We start from the raw sequence: 17,793 nt of genomic DNA, 5'->3' as shown, positions 1-17,793 counted from the left end.
GCTGTCATCAACTGGAAGCAACACCAGCAAGGCCAGTCAGGATGTTGATCTAGTGCATAATTATATCATGCATTCTCATAACCTTGGAAGGTACTAAAATATGCTACTTTAACTGATGCCAAGTTATGGGATTATTGGCCTGATGTGACTGCCTGTATTGGGCATATTGGAGCAAAGATCTGTGACTCTCTACTGAAGTTGAGTTTAATCACACTAATAATTTGACAACCACTCAGCCACAATCCAAAAATTTTATATTAATAAAGTTGATGGAAATATATGAGGGCAAACCACTTATTATAAATGCTTTTGTTATTTGTTTTGCTACATAGGACAATAGAACAAATAGAACCAAGTTTGGCCAAAGTTTGACCAAATGCTGTGGGCAGTGTATATTTTATAAAATGTACCATCTCGGATGCATTGTGCTATTGAAACCAAATTTAGTGGGCATGTGTAGGGCTGAAAGTCCTATTCATTTGAAAATTTTCACAGCTCATTGCACAAAGGCCCAACCATACCTGACAAGATGTCTTTATGCTCAAAAAATATGGCCACCATCAATCAGCTATCAGCAACAATTAGGCTAGCTCTTTTAAACTTACACAAATACATTTGATTTTTTTCAGACATTATAAATCCCAAAGTAAATTACAGGAAATTTACCATAAAATGACCACAAATTATTAGAGTAATTATAAAATTAGCAATTGCAATGAAAATTACATGAAAATAGAAATGAAAATTACTTAAAAATAATTAAATAAATTGCAAAAATACAAGAAAATTTCAAGAAAATCACAAAGAATGCTGCCAAAAAATATAAATTACATAGAAAGAAATGGTTTTGTTCAGAGAGCTCAGGAATAGTTCTACAACACAGAAATTCAGTTGCAGTGCATTCAGAAAATATTCAGACCCCCTTCACTTTTTTCACTTTTATTATGTTGCAGCCTGATGCTGCAATTGTTTAAATTCATTTATTCTCTCATTAATCTACACTCAGTACCCCATAATGACAAAGTAAAAACAGAATTGCAGAATTTTTTTTGTAAATGTATTAAAAAGAAAAAACTGAAATATCACATTGACATAAGTTTTCAGACCCTTTACTCAGTACTTAGTTGAAGTACCTTTGGGGGAATATGTTGGTCAAACACTCGGTATGTAGTGTTAGTGTATGTTTATGAGTTGTATAACATAATAAATAATCTTGAAGGAGTAGATGTTTACCAGTAAGCTTGACTCCAATAATTTAACAATATGTTAAATTATTTGTTTTAAAAATGTAAATTACTTATCAAACAGACCTAACAATTCAGCTACCAATGAATGAGCAGTAGTATGCCTGTGATAACATAGATTGAAAAATAAGCCGAAGTGATACCTCTTCTCTGAATAGACAAGCTAAGCCAGTGTGCTGCTGTTAGCCAGTAAAAATAGACCGGAGTGGCAACTCTTCGCTTGTTACACAATCTATGTCAGTGCGCTTCTGTAGCTGGAGAGTTTCTCTGCCTTTTGACTTGTGCGGCGCCGGTGCAGTTGTTATTATGTCAAATTCCGCGTTAAAAATAGATTCCGTTTTATTTGGCTAATTCCGCGATTCCGTGATCTCTTACTTTCTCAGCCCCACCATTTTCTTTCCTTTTTTTAGGATTAGCAACACGAGTGGCTTCCATGGTCTCTCTCTAGTCATCTCAACTTGCACACACTACCACGAGTATCTTTGACACGGCTGAGTGGCGAGTAAGCCTGCGCATCTAAGGGCCTACTGCCGCATTGTTGCCACCTATCGGTCTGGATATGGAACAACAGTAGATTACAAGCAAAAAGGGGAGTTAAAAAAAAAGGCCGGCCGGCCGCCAGTCAACTGGCAGCACCCTGGTTGTCCCTAAGCCACTCCTCTGTTGTCTTGGCTGTGTGCTTAGGGTCATTGACTACGTTTACATGCACACCATATTCCGATTTGGGTCAATATTATGGTTAAGGTAATTTTCCGAATAAGGTGTTTATATGCGCTGCAGCAACTGGAATATTCCGTTTACATGTTACTTGGCATATTCCCGTGTTTCGGCATATTCCACGATCTTATGTAACGCAACACTCAACCTGCGGGGGCAGTAGTATGCGTATAGGTGTCTGGTCTTCTGGAAATACAGAAGAAGAAGCAGTCGCTATTTCTGTGTTTTCCCCCATGATATTTAAGTCTTTCATTAGCTGAGGGCAGACTGCAGTCTCCTCCTCACTCCAAAAATGCTGGCTCTTGCTGCTTTTCGCCATGCTGTTTGCCATGTCGTTCTCCCCGCTTGCAGTAACCATAGCAACAAAGACGCACCAGGATTCATTGTGAATCGAGCATGCGCAGACGTAACTGAATATTCCGGTACGGGACATTTTCCGATTAAGGTGTTTACATGGCATAATACTCTGGTTAGAACAGGCATATTCCAGGGGTCTTATTCGGAATTTTCTCCAACCGGAATATGACCTTAACCGGGTTCGGTACGTGTTTACATGACTCATGCGCAACCGGAATATTGCTGATATTCCAAATAATACAGGAATATGGTGTGCATGTAAACGTGCTCATTGTCATGTTGGAAGGTGAATCTTCAGCCCAGTCTGAGGCCCTGAGCGCTGCAGAACAGGTTTTCACTGAGGATATCTCTGTACTTTGCTCAATTCAGCTTTTGAATGAATTTAAATGATAGCATCAGGCTGCAATTTAACAAAAGTGAAAAAAGTGAAGGGGATCTGAATATTTTCTGAATGCACTGTATGTGCAACTTGAGGTACAGTGTAAAATTATCGTGACAGGGGCTCTATCACTACAAAAAGCTGAAAATATTAATTGAAGCTTCTTGTACATAATATACTTATGGAAGTGTTGGATGTCAAATAATTCATCTGGTTATGACAAAGAAGTTTGCCAGTCTTCATGCCAAACACTTTTGTTTTCCACCATTTTAAATTTTGTGCTTCTCAAAATTCCTTCTTGAAATTTGCAACACAGCAAAAGAAAAAAAAAGTTTTTTTTTTTTATTGGTTTTCAAGCAAATAATTACAGATGCACAGGACAGTCTTTGAAGGTGTTTTACAGTATTACTCATAGTACCCTGTTCTCACTCCCACCCCACACCCCAGCCCTAAGAGAAGAAGAAGGAGAAGCGGAGAAAGAAAAAAACGTACACAATGTACACAAACAACAAGACATAATACAATGAAAGCAAATTTCCAAAAGGAGAAAAGAAAAAAAAAATTTACAAGACCACAATAGGGACAAGGCAGCTGCAATAAGGTATCATAGTTCGATTATGGGCACCTGATCAATAATCTTCACTAAGTGTTGGAATGTCAAGGGCGGAGGTGGTATAATCAAGGATCAATTGTAACATCGGGCTTTTGAAAATGAGCAAGTAGTGGTCTCCAGATTTTATAAAACTTTTCTTCTGACCCGTGAGTAGTCGTATCTTTTTCTACACTCAAAAAAATAATTCATTGGATGAACATAATTTTATCATGCCACCTATATTCCATCTAAACAAATCAAGTAATATCACTCTATCTTGATTGTGTTACTTGAACACCACGAAGATTTGTAGGTGGAAAGTCATGTGAATATTTACATTCAACTTATTTGCCTTTTATTGAGTCAAAATGTTTGTAGCTACTTAGTCTAGTCAAATTAATTTAAGTTTAGTTTACATGGGCCAAATACTTCAGTAAAACAAAATTCAGTCTTGTTTGATGAACTAGTAAAGGTTTTGTCTGTTACACTAATTTTATTCTTGTTGAATGAACTAGTATAGGTTTTGTCTGTTATACCAATATCAATCTTGTTTTTTTAATTAGGTTAGTTTTCATTGTTAGGGTAAGCATTATGTTTAAATTACAAAAGGTACACTAACAAAAAAAGAACATCCAAAAATGTTTTACATTTTATTTAACATTTGGCTGTAACATTGAAGTGTCAACAGTAATGCATACAATCTGCACCAACAGCAATGCATACAATCTACACCAACAGTAATGCATACAATCTGCACCAACAGTCTGTCATCCAAGGCACAGTTCCTAAAAAAACAATCTCTGCCCATCCAGCTTCAGCCCAAATAACAGAGCACAGGCAATCACAATGTTCCCCAAACCACTGAGGACCTCCACACCTTCAAGCAGGACACCGATGTCTTCTGGGTCATCTCCAGGCTCTGCACCGTCCTTCTGTATGACGTACACTCCCATCACAGTTTGCGTCATTGAAGTGTTGGCCTCAGTGACTGTGTTCTGTGGAGTAAAATGTGACAATACATTTGATCTGAGTGTAACCCATGGTTAAAAGACAGCAACAAATATATAATAAATATATAAATATAAAAAAAAAACATAAAAATATAAACAAACTTCCCATTTCATATTAAATGTTTCCCCTTCACTTAATGTGCTACTATTAAATATGTGCTACTGTCTCTTTAAGAGGTGAGCTACATTGTAAACAGTAGACACGAGCCGGCTTAGCTCAAAAGAGCAACTGACAGAGACCAACGGAAAAGACCGAAACTACACGAAATCAGTCAGCACAAGATCCGACAAAAATACAAACATCTGTAAGAGAAATTATTTATTTTAAAACAGAAAATCTACCCTACTACACCCGAGTGGCGATTAATGAAACTGTTGAAGACGGTTTTGGAGAGTTTTCTTTTTTTTTTCCCTTCTGTCTTTTAATTTGAATGAAAGTGTTACACTGTAACAAGCAAGCAATGTAATTGGTCAGCCAAACCCATTGCAACATGATTATATGTATATCTAATAAGTTTTATTTGTTTTGCTGTCAGAAAGTATAGCCTTCACTTGAATTATCCCTGTAGTCTATCCGAACATCACAACAATATACAAAACATGAAGGATGAAAGGGCAACCAAGAAACACACAACTAACTGTCTCGTTACTTCGCAGATGTGTTCCAATATGAACACAAAAATCTCTCTCTATGGAGATGTCACTGCATTCACATAACTCGCATTTAAAAGTTACTGAACTGGAAGTTGTCTGTCTAACCTGAAATGAATGAGCTTTATAGACATGGGTGTTGAGCCCACTCCATGTCTTGAATGTGCATGGACAATTTACATATATGCACAGATAATGTTGGCATCTTCCATAATGATGATGTAGTTTATAATGATTAAGTAATTTGTACCTACTTCTCTCTCTGGCAACACAATGCTTGCACTGCCACATACACGTCACTGAAAGAAAAGAAAAACAAAAAACAAAAGCATTAGCAAATGATAAAAAATAAATATACTACATTTCTTAAAATACAAAATACCCAAATACAAGCCAAGGGAAAAAACAAGGGTGGCTACACTCCTGGGGCCCATTTAGGAAAGGAGGTTCAACAGTCTAACCCTGAAGTCTGAGTTGAGTTACCCTCAGATGGGAAACTCTGAGTTACTGGATCCAGAACAGCTGAGTTAAGCCGACAATAAAAAGCCACCATCAATGGAGCTCCAATTCCACGATTCACCATGGCAACAGGTAAATAAAAGGCAGTGCCTCCATTTTAATACAGTGGACATAGAGATATTAACTTGTGTATGCAGATGGTGAACATTTATCTTTAAAAAAAAAAAAAACCTGAGTCAGAGTGAGGAAAGTTAACCAATAAGTTAAATCAATAAGTTAACCATACAGTTTTATTCAGTGTTGTCCATTTATTCATCATTTACCAGACTTACATTTCCTTGATGATGATAAAGTGGTGGAATATATCTGACTGTGTATCAGGCTGTAGATACATTATATTTTAAATATATTTGTTCAGATTTTCCCTCATTTCAGGGTTAACAGACTCACAGTTTTCACTAAACCTGCTTTCTGAAACGGGCCTCTGGGCCATGGTGAATGCCAACTAGGTAACAGACAAACAATATGACAAAAAATTAACTTACCATGTATTGTTGAGAAGGTGCATGCAAATCTGAGAGCATAGGGACTGGTTTGTTTTGGGATGTATTTCTGTTAAAAAGAGAAATTGGTTTTAAAAACTTAACATATTTCTAATGTGAAAAGGGTAAGTATTACAATATTTATATTTACATACACTGAAATGAGAAGGCTTTTACTTAACCTTAATACAGAGGACTTAGGGTTGTGCGAAGCAACTATATAAATATATATCGTGTGACGATAGAAAAACGTCTTTCATATTATGCTATGTTGTTTATTTCATTGTGCCGCAAGTCACAGCCTATACTGCAATATTTTTCATAATTTGGAGTCTCTTATCTTTTGCGTGAATAAATGACTCGTATTGGCTTTTTACCTGCAAAAGCTTTTATTGCACTTACAGTAACAATCATTTTTTCTCAATTATCCAACTCTCCGCCACTGTCTCTCTCTCCTCCGCTCCACTAAACTGCGTGTGTGGAGGAGCTGAGCCACACCCGCGATGAAACAGAGTGCAGAGTGCACTCGAAACACAGTGATTAACTGTGGCTACGACTACATCCTGTCACCCTCACACACTATTTATACACTATTTAGACAAGCCAAAGCACTTTTATTCGGATTCGCTCGTGTTTCACCGCTGCTACTTCTGCTCCGTGAACACATGGACAAACGCGCACGCACACATACACAAACACATATGTGCACGCACCCAAACACACACGGGCTATAATGCTAACGGACTCAGAAAATTCAAACAGAAAACATGTTGTGTACTGTTTTGCGTACTTTGTACTTTTTAAACTCATTTTTCGGCCCCAGAATGACGGGAAGTCCTTAAGCTCGAGCCCTGACCCAGGGTGGAACGTTAAATACAAACTAGCCATAGAAAAGTTGAGCTAGTTTAACTGTGAGAAACACGAGTGACTGAGATATGTCTCACAAATGTCTAGTAACTACTATTTATCACTCACCATATTTAAATAAATACATTCATATAGATATATCTGTATTACTTACCCTTAATATCATGGATGACAAACGGTTAGGTTTGAGTACTGCAGCAGCTCCCGGTTCACGTCCGACACTCCCGCTTCAGAACTTTCTCTGCATCCGGTAGGCGTGGCGCATGCGCAATAGCTCTCCACCTCAGAGTCATTGATTTGAAGAACCTCATTCCCATTGCATTGAAAAAAATGAATTTAAGTCATCTGAATTTTCTTTGATTCATGTACAACAAACAAGAATGAATAATGTAGTGAACATAAACACGAGTAATTCATTTAATGCGAACATATTTCTAGTTTACTAATCAAACATATGCCCATGTTGATTTTTTTGAGTGTAGGACACTTCTGAGGAAGCATTTTTTTTGTCAAAAAAAAAGGATATTTGATCTGTAACATATTTCAATTTTTTTTTTCAGCCCAGGTCAGGAAGAAGGGGTAAGAAGCACTCTAGAAAGGCAACATCATCTGAGTTTGGGGTGTAGACATTAGCTAAGACCACATGCGTATTAAACAGCTTTCCGGCAGGTTAATATTAGCCCCATGTTATGAAATAGGTGTAAGTGCCTTTTAGAGGTGAAAGAAAATAAATAAAATTGGAGTTGACTCCAATAATTTATATTATTTTAAAAATGAAAATTACTTATCAAACACACCTGTGATAACAAAGATTGAAAAATAAGCCAGAGTGATACCTCTTCTCTGAATAGACATGCTAAGCCAGTGTACTGCTGTTAGCCAGTGAAAATAGAGCAGAGTGGCGACTCTTCACTTTGTTACACAATCTAGGTCAGTGCGCTGCGGTAGCTGGAAATCTTCTGTGCCTTTGCCAGACATACGTTCATATTCCACTCAAAAACGACATTTCATTCAACTTATGTAAAATCCTGCCATATTCCGCGTAGCGGCGCAACTTGGTGGGCGTTATCCGGGTAATTTCTGCTCTGACGACGTGCTAACATCCGTGCTAACTCACACTGGCTCTGCCTCATCATCAAGCCGTGGCTCGGTCGGCTCGCCGGGGATGCACTCCCCTCGACCTGGGGGTGAACGAGCGGGCTCATCGTCTCCTCCAGTGCTCCTCCGACTTCGGAAAAAGAAAGTGTTCACGTATCAACCATAAGATGTCGCCATTGTGCTTTCAACCGTATCACCAGATGCGGTTAAAAGCTCTATATACCGTCTTTGGTATCACTGTTTCTGGTGCATAAAAAACTATTTAAAATAAATAAACAAACGATGCTTAGCCTGGCGGGGGGGCAAGAAAAGCCTGGCGGCCCGCCAGGGCTATAAAGCACTGGGGGAAACCCTGTATTTGTAACAAAGCATACGGTATCAGCCATCCTATTTAAGAAGAGTTTAATGTTATAGCTCTATCTAGCCGAGAGCAGTCCACTGGAGCCACATTTCTCAAAGTGGGGTCCGCGACGCATAGCCAGGGGGTCCGTGAAAAAATTCACGGAAATGTATTTTTTTATTATTATTAATTTTTTAAAAACGTTTTTGGGAGGAGGGGCGTTAAACTGTGAAATAAACACTGTCTTCGTTTTTAAGTGTCTCCCATGATTGATTTGGGGAGCTTAGTCATGTGATTACACATCAGGCAATCTGGTATGACACCTCACAGGCGCTCGCACAGCTTCACAAATAACAGCGACAACAAACACTCAAGTCCATCAGTGTAAATTGTTATGGTGCACAAAGGGTTAACAGCCGAGTCCCACCTCTAACCTAATATCGCTCATTGATTGGCTCTGTCGTTTCTTGCTAATGCGTGATTGGCCGTCCCCGCTGTCACTCCATGTGGTTGTAAAAAAAGCGCTGGAGGACACGCACAGCGGAGTTTGTTTGACTGGTTGGCCGGTAGTGATGGGAATTCCGGCTCTTTTTAGAGAACCAGCTCTTTTGACTCGGCTCAATAAAAAGAGCCGGCTCTTTCGGCTCCCAAACGGCTCTTCAGATTTTTTTGTTGCTTAAATTAATTTGTTACCAACAATAATGTAAAATTATGTGCAAAATGAATTACTAATGTAAAAAAACATGTTACGTTTTTTTTTATTTAAATATGTTTATTATATAAATATGCCTTTATTTATTCACTCTATATAGTGCTACAAAAAATAAATTATAAAATACAAAACAAACTTTTAACTATTTACAGTTGAATTGAGTTGCTGTACACACTGCAGCAGCAGCAACAGTTGCAGTAGATAGATAGATATATAGATAGATAGATAGATACTTTATTCATCCCGCAGGAAATTTGCAGTTTTTCAGCAGTATCCACAGATTACAGATTAAATAAATCAATAAAAAAAGATTTAAAAAATAAATACATAAAGAATAAGATCTAAGTACAACAGAATAAGATCTGAGTACAACAGAATAAGATCTAAGTACAACCCAGTGTGCAAAAAGCAATGTGCAACAAAAAAAACCCAGAAAAAAACGTGTGCATGGGTGTATAAAATGTGCATAGAGGTAGGTCAATGTGCAAATTTAGAAGAAATATACAGTATACACATGATAAATAGCAGTAAGCAATATAAACACTATAAACAAGGATCATTAAAAAAAAATAGAAATATGAACAATTTAAACAGAAGTATTAACAATTTAAACAGCAGTGGAAAATAACCTAACCTGAGGAACACACGCTCCAACTGAGGTTCAGAGTTAGGGTGAAACCATGAGACCAAGACCGTCGACAGAACCTGACGCCCGGTACTGGGAATTCAGGAACTGTCAGACTTGATCCAGCCTTATGGAATCACCCCTTCCCCTCCAGTCTTTACGTGCTATCTACCAGTAATGCAGAGTGTGTATAATGAGAGTTATTTCCTCCGGGTGGAGTTAAAAAGCCGCATGGCGTGGGGGAGGAATGATTTCCTCAGTCTGTCGGTGGAGCAGGACAGTGACAGCAGCCTGTCACTGAAGCTGCTCCTCTGCCTGGTGATGGCGCTGTGCAGTGGATGCAGTGGATTGTCCATGATTGACAGGAGCCTGCTCAGCGCCTGTTGCTCTGCCACAGATGTCAGGCTCTCAAGTTGTGTGCCCACAACAGAGCCCGCTTTCCTCACCAGTTTGTCCAGTCGTGAGGCGTCCCTCTTCTTGATGCTGCCTCCCCAGCACACAACCGCATAGAAGAGGGCGCTCGCCACAACAGACTGGTAGAACATCAGCAGCAGTTTTTTGCAGATGTTGAAGGACGCCAGCCTCCTGAGGAAGTACAGTCGGCTCTGTCCTTTCCTGCACAGAGCCTCAGTGTTGGCTGTCCAGTCCAGTCTATCATCCAGCTGCACTCCCAGGTATTTATAGGTCTCCACCATTTCCACACAGGCACCGTTGATGCTTATGGGCTCCAGGTGAGGCCTGGCCCTCCTGAAGTCCACCACCATTTCTTTTGTCTTGGAGGTGTTCAGGTGGAGGTGGTTGGAACCACACCATGCTACGAAGTCCTGGATGAGTTTCCTGTACTCCTCCTCCTTTCCACTGCTGATACATCCCACGATGGCCGTGTCGTCCGCGAACTTCTGCACGTGGCAGGACTCCGAGTTGTACTGGAAGTCCGACGTGTACAGGGTGAACAGGACTGGAGAGAGTACAGTCCCCTGCGGCGCTCCTGTGCTGCTGATCACAGTGTCTGACCTGCAGTCCCCCGTCGCACATACTGAGGTCTGCCTGTCAGATAGTCCATGATCCATGCCGTCAGGTGTGAGCCTACTCCCATATCAGTCAGTTTGTGACCGAGCAGCTGGGGCTGGATGGTATTGAAGGCGCTGGAGAAATCCAGAAATGTGATTCTCACAGCACCACTGCCCCTGTCCAGGTGAGAGAGGGATCGGTGTAGCATGTAGACGATGGCGTCCTCCACTCCCACCTTCTCCTGGTACGCAAACTGCAGCAGGTCGAGGGCACGGCTCACCTGCGGTCTCAGATGGTGTAGCAGCAGCCGCTCCATGGTCTTCATCACATGTGACGTCAGGGCGACCGGCCTGAAGTCGTTCAGCTCTGCAGGACGTGGCTTCTTTGGGACTGGGACGATGCATGATGTTTTCCACCGCAGTGGGACCCTCCCCTGCTTCAGGCTCAGATTGAAGATGTGCTGCAGAGGGTCTCCCAGCTCTGACGCGCAGGCCTTCAGCAGTCGTGGGGCTAGACACACTTCACCTTCATTAATATCAGGTTCAGCTGCTTGTGTTTTTTCTTCCCACTGCACTGATGGCTGGACAGTTCTCACGTGCCTGCGCAGGTTGGTTGTGGAGCGGCTCGATAAGATATTTTTTTCTTGCAGACCCTACACTCTGCCTTTCTATTGTCATTAAATTTGAAATGGGTCCACTTTGTACTCCTTTTCCTGCTGTCACTAATTTTCGTAACTCCACCTTTCCAGCGAGTTCGTGTTGTCTCTCCTTGTGGCCCCTTGCTCTCTTTCTCTCTAGTCTCCCTCCCTCCTGTTCTCCTGTTCGTGTGTGTGTGTGTGTGTGTGTGTTTAACTGCCGCTCCGGGGTGAAGCGCTCAGCGCAGAAATATAGGGTACGATTGGACACAGAGATGGTACCCCACATCTTGACCAATCACATGCGGCTTTCGCAGAAAAAATAACCAATGGGCTCCCAAAAAAAAAAAATGGCTCCCAATCAGGAACCGGCTCCCGTCGTTCACTTCAAAGAGCCGGCTCTTAGAGCCGATTCGTTCACGACCGACCCATCACTATTGGCCAGCAGCTACGCACACGGACTGATTTCTTCACTGTTAATTTCGTCAGGTTGCAGTTAGAACAACAGTTCAGCATGCTTCTCTGACATGAGAGCTTTTATCAGGCACACTGGCCTGTTGTCTCTAGGGAAGCAGGAATTATCCATTTTTACTAACCATGTTTTAAAATGTCAAGCTTATAGAACTGTAGAGCCTCAACAACAGATTTTTTTTTTTTTTTTTTTTTTTTTTTTTTTTTCAAATAAGAGCAAGGCAATGGACACTAATCTGTTTGTATTTAGGTAGTGTCAAACATTTATTTTATTTATGTTTCTGTATGGTGTTGATGTACAGTATGATGCACAGTTGCACTAAAGACAAGGACTCAGTTAAATTGCCTGCTTGTCTTTCTTTAGTTGCCTTTAACTTACAACATTAAAGAATTATACTGTAATGTTATATAAATACTTGTAGTCAGTATAGATATTCATATATGCAGTATAAACATTAATGTCAATCCCTTACTAGTTTTTATTTTTTCTGATTATGATCGTTTGCTTGTTTATTTGATCAGCTCTACATGACATGAAATTGCAGTCATAAATGCAAAAAACATCAACTTTCAGGGGCGCTGCCTTGGAGCGCTTTTACGTCCCCACCCAGCCAAACCTACGCCCTTGGATAAGGCTATGTGCTAATGCTGCTAATCAACTAGCTAAGAGTACAAATGTGGTTATAAGTATTATGCTTATCGGTGCTGCGAGTGTCAGGGGGTCCCCAGAAAATTTTGACCCCTCCAGGGGGTCCCTGGGCCAAAAGTCCAGCACAATGGCTGGCACACGTCCATATACATTAATCAGACAGTGCTGACCGACCCTAACAGTAATTTCCACCTCGCTTGTTATCTGCCTTGTGTTCATCAATGTAGGCTACTTGCGTGCTTCGGCGACAGACTTGACCGACTTGTTTTCGCCATTGAGCAGCATGATGCATACTCTCGCTGGGTACAGGAGAGCAGGTCACAGCCCCTGCATGTATAGCGTGGGCATGACGTCCCTGTATTCCGCACGCTGGCTTAGCACCTCCGGGCTGTAGTCTTCAACGATGTGGATAGGATGGCCGCGGTAGTCCATCTTCCCACTAAGGTGTGCTTCTTCGACCAGGAGATCCTCAGCCTGGAAGTGGTGAAGGCACAACACAACCTGGCACGGTGTCTCTCCCGGCCTTTAGCCACCAAACTCCGGTGTGCTCTCTTAACATATTAGTGATATCTAATTTGTAAAAATTGTCACAAACCAAGAACACATGATTCTGTCAAATTCAGTGCACATATGGATGAGCGCCCAGGTCATATTTGGTAGTATTTGGTTTAGTGAGGTGTTTTTTGGGGAATGTGTACCCCATTTCGACCCCAATAGTAAATAGGTTTCTTCACACTGTGTATTACCTGATTCCATCATTATTCCACCTGGGTCATCTCCCAGCCAAGCGCACACATATTGTTCAAGACAGCAGATGGCATAGTGATCAGCTGTATCCTCACAGAAAGAATTTTTCTTTTATTTCATAGATTTCTAGGCCTACTATTACCATTCCTGTTAATTTTATTGATTAATATAAAATTAAAATAATAAAAATGTGTAGAAAATGGACCACTCTTTGTCTTCAACAGTAAGGAATGTAGGTATGCAGTTACAGTTAAAGTAATATGTTAGGCTGTATAATATTTGCATTCATTTTTTATATTATGATGCATCTTTACACTGGAATGTTCACATCTATATAGGGTCTGTTACACATTTGTGTGTGCGCGTGCATGTGTGCAGTTTGTCTATATAGCTGTGTATTTTTTTTTTTTTTTTTAAATGGTACTCCACCCTTGCAGTCCTTTTTTAATGCTCATTTTTAGAGGGCCCAAATAGGCCTAAGCCCAACATATGATGTCGTCTGGAAATTTGATGATGGTATTTGTGCTATTGATGGTTGTGCAGTGTGTGCCCATTTTGCTATAGCTTACCATTGCTAGTGTAACATTGCATCACTCACTATCCTGGGTTTGTTTGTGTTAGCATTTTTACAGTTTAAATCAAAGCAGTGAAGTTAAAGCAAACACACAACCATAAATTCGTTTCAGTTATCTATATATTATACTAACATTATTTTCCAGATTTGAATATTGCTTAATTGTTCCTTTGTTCAGAGCCACCACTCAGGACTAGTGTTTTGGAGGGGTCCGCCCAGCATTTCCTGATTTTTATGCTGTTGGTGGTGTCATGGCTGACATCACTGGGCCAAACCAAGTGAAGGGTTTTTTCTTTCTGTTGCAATTTGGTGGTTGAGGAAGTATAAGGTAATATTAAGTAATATTAAGATTACTTAATCTTATACAAAGCAATTTAGTAATGTGAGTGAACTTATAAGTAAGTCTAAGAATGTTATTTTGATTTCCTTGTAATTAAGTTACTGTGAAGTCAACCATATATGTGATGGTACTGGCCTACAAAATCAGTCTGGTTTTGCTCCTTGAGGAGAGAAGTGAGGCTGTGCTGCTGCAAACATGGGCTTCCTGTTTTATTTGCAATAAGTCAATTTTCCAAGTTATTTTTCTTCTTCTTTTGTCATTTTGACTGAGTTTCCACATGAAATGAAGAGCACTGTAAATAAATATTCACTTGGTGTGTGCAGAGTATGCCTGCCTACCACCTTTTTTGACATTCCTTGATACTCTACATGTAGTCGTGAGTGAAAAACATGTATAGTATAGGGCTGGGCACACAGCCTTGAGGGACCTCAGTGTTGAGGGTCAGAGTGGCTGGGGTTTGTCTGCCCAGCCTTACATGTTGAGGTCTGTTTGACAAAAAGGTCCATTAACAGAAAATACACAAACAACATTCATATTTGCATTTATGATAGAGGTGGTATTTTCACACAAGCTAGTTTTACACATGGGGTTATAAATGTTTAATGGACCTGTAAGTAATGTAATGTCAAGCAACAGCCATGACAGCAAAAGTCATAAATAAGTCTAATTTTATATCAAATTGTTTTGAGCATATGTTCATATTGCTTGACAGATACGAGAACAAAGGAGAATGCAGTAGCAGTGTATGTTGCTTACCTGAACGGTGTGTGTGTTCTAATCGGTAGTTCCATAGATGTTATTCCAAACTTGAAATGCAAATTGTGTGCAGGGAAATGACCAATACCTGTGGATTGACTGGTAATCTATGAAGGCCTGCTGCTGAGTTATTGTCATTTTGCACATTTGAGCAAGTAAATTATTACACATGGGCAAACTCACAAATAAAGATGAACTTGGTGTGGGATGACATGCAACAAAAATTATTTATTCACAGTAGCAAATACTAAAACATGTGCCTCCCAGTGATGCCAGAATGTCTGTTGGATTGTCAAGATGCACAGTTACAGTAATAGTATAGATCTGTGACCAGTTACAGTGACTTGACTACCTCTGCTAATGGGACATGGATTATGTTTTCAATCCATTCCATCTGTTTTCATCTCTTTTTTGTGCAAAACTATTCAGAACTTTTAGAGATGTCCTGTCGACACTTTGTGGAAAGGTTAAAGTTTTAGCCAAGAAAGAAATGATTAAATTTTCATGCTGATTGGTCAAAAGGAGGAAGTACTGATTACATAAAGGCATTTAGCTTCCACACAGACTGACTTAACATGGCATTTTTGTGGAAAGCGTGGTCATGGGGCAAGAAAGAGCTGATTTACCTTTCAAAAAGGAGTGTGATGGTGGGTGTGGCCTTTTACAAAAGTGTGCATAATGTTCCATAAATTAACCATACACATATTACTCTTTGATGTTAGAATTTATTAAACAAAAAATAACCTTCTGTTAAGAGCATGAAAAATAAGAATTGAGAAAAGTTTAATTTGGTCAACTATGTAACATAGAAATGGCATATTTTGAGAATTGTATAGCACTGGGAAGCTATTCATGCTACTGACTGCCATCTTTCTAGTTTAAGACCTTTTCAGTGGTTGGAGGGTCAGAGCCGGGTTATCAACTTTTCTGTAGCTTTACATATTAACATACAAACTGACATGCACAATGTAAATCATGCTGTCCTCCTGCTTCCACAAAATTGTTTAATGCGCGCAATGCAATTAACTGTGAATCGCAGCACTGCACAATCAGTAATGAACTAACAAATGTTCCTCATAAATTTTCGTCCTTGGGTGTTTTCTGCAATGATTTGAGTGATCACTGTGTAGTTGCAGCTTGCAGAGATGCAAAAATCCCTAAATGCAAACCGCGCATTATTTACAAGAGGAATTTAAAGAAATTTAATGAACAAGCCTATCATCATGATTTGTCTTTGGTTAAATGGGAACATATAAGTCTGTTGCCAGATGTTAAGCTAGCTTGGACCTTCTTTAGGGAAAACTTTGAGAAAATTGTAAATAAACATGCTCCTATAAGGAAACTCAGGGTGAAGGGGCGAGAAAACCCCTGGTTCTCTCCAGAACTGTCAGATGTCATTCATCAGTGTAATGTGGCATGGGCCAAAGCCAGAAAAGGTGATTCTGCCAGTGATTGGACTATTTTTAGACAACTAAGAAATAAATGCACCTCTCTTATTAAAAAGGCTAAATCGGAATATTACTTATCTGCCACAACTGAGAACCTTAATAATCCACAGAAATTTTGGAAAGTGATCAAGTCTTTATCTGTAAACAAAAGCCCCCAGGTTCTTCCTACTTTTGTTGTAAAAGACTCAGGGCCCTATCTTGCGCCAGACTCCCTAAACCCGTTATTTGCGAATTTAGGGTTGCGCAAGAGGCGTTCCCCCGTAAAAGTTGCTATCTTGTGCACCTCCCGCTATCCGCAAAACACCTGCGCTACCCGCTATATTATGCATAGGCATGTTTTGGGCGTTACGCCAGTTAAACCGATCAGTGTGCCAGGTGCCATTGCCTTTAAGGGCAGGATGCGCTATCCTAAATCCTAAATCCAAAACCCGCGATGGAGAGAGGGAGGTAGATTTTCTCAGGGCTTCTACTGAGGCTAAAGCAAGTGGGCTTTATATATATATACATATTATATATTATATTATTGGCGAGTTAATTCGGGAGATGGAGCCACATGTGTCCAAGTGGACGTGTCGCAAGGTTGTACTGATTGAGTAAAATCCCCGGGCCACACCACACACACACAAGAGGCAGAGGTGGAACTATGTGTAAACTAATTTATTGACAAGGTAGATTGGGCAAATAAAATATTAAAAATAAAAATACAGCACAGCTGCTGGCTTATGATAAAACAATAAAACGTGCTGGCGTAAGTGTCCAATTAAAACAGTCTTTCCTCTTAACAGTCTATATGAGTAATATACTCAGTCCATTCCGGCGGCATCCCGGTATCAGTCCGACCGTGTGCGTGGCGAGGCTCCGTCGGGGCGCGCATTGAAGCCGCCTGGGCGCGCTCTCGTAACAGCCCAGATAGCGGGTGGTCAGGACCACCCGCTATCCGCTATCCCTAAAGTGTGTGTGCAAGATAGCAACTTTAGGGATAGCGCATGAAACACGCCCACGGACACACCTCCAGGCGCAAATGACGGAGTTGGCATAACGGATAGCGTGGGCGCAAGATACCGTTTAGGGATAGCAGAAGTTCCTAAATCCGCAATTTGCGGGTAGCGGGTAGTGGCAGCGGATAGCGGGTGGTTTTTTTTTTGTTTTTTTATGGAGGATCCCCATTAGCTAACTGACACATGACAGTTGCTAGTCTTCCTGGGGTCCCATCTTTATTTACATTTCTGTAAACCATGCGTGACAAATGCAACACAGCCATACAATACAACACAAGTCACAAATTAACAATAAATAAATAAATAAATAACTACATACATACATACATACATAAGCATAACAACACAACCAACAACAGCTAACAGCAACTCAGATCCAACATATTGATTGAAAAAAAAAAAAAAAACATATCTGAGAAATCGTACTAAATGAGCGAAGACAATCGTCACAATAATACTAGTAATAATAGTGATAATAATAGTAGTAATAACAATAATAATAGCAATAACAACAATAACAATAATAGGCCCAATACATGGTCATAATGTTTTAAGTCCTGACCACATTATTC

General features: G+C 40.1%; 1 protein-coding gene and 1 long non-coding RNA gene across 11 annotated transcripts in view; one reads left to right on the top strand and one right to left on the bottom strand.

The window, feature by feature from the left end:
- Window positions 1–17,793, top strand: part of fhod1 (formin homology 2 domain containing 1) — a 196,861-nt gene that overhangs the window by 71,662 nt on the left and 107,406 nt on the right. The gene's annotated exons all lie outside the window — the stretch shown is intronic.
- On the bottom strand, window positions 4,103–6,022 carry LOC115378217 (uncharacterized). Its single transcript, XR_003930108.1, has 3 exons — window positions 5,955–6,022; window positions 5,205–5,249; window positions 4,103–4,284 (listed from the first exon to the last, which is right to left on the bottom strand). It is a non-coding gene; the product is annotated as an uncharacterized LOC115378217 (long non-coding RNA).

This window comes from Myripristis murdjan, chromosome 3 (genome assembly GCF_902150065.1).
Source record: "Myripristis murdjan chromosome 3, fMyrMur1.1, whole genome shotgun sequence".
Classification (NCBI taxonomy): domain Eukaryota; kingdom Metazoa; phylum Chordata; class Actinopteri; order Holocentriformes; family Holocentridae; genus Myripristis; species Myripristis murdjan.
This window is presented reverse-complemented; position numbering and strand designations above follow the sequence as displayed.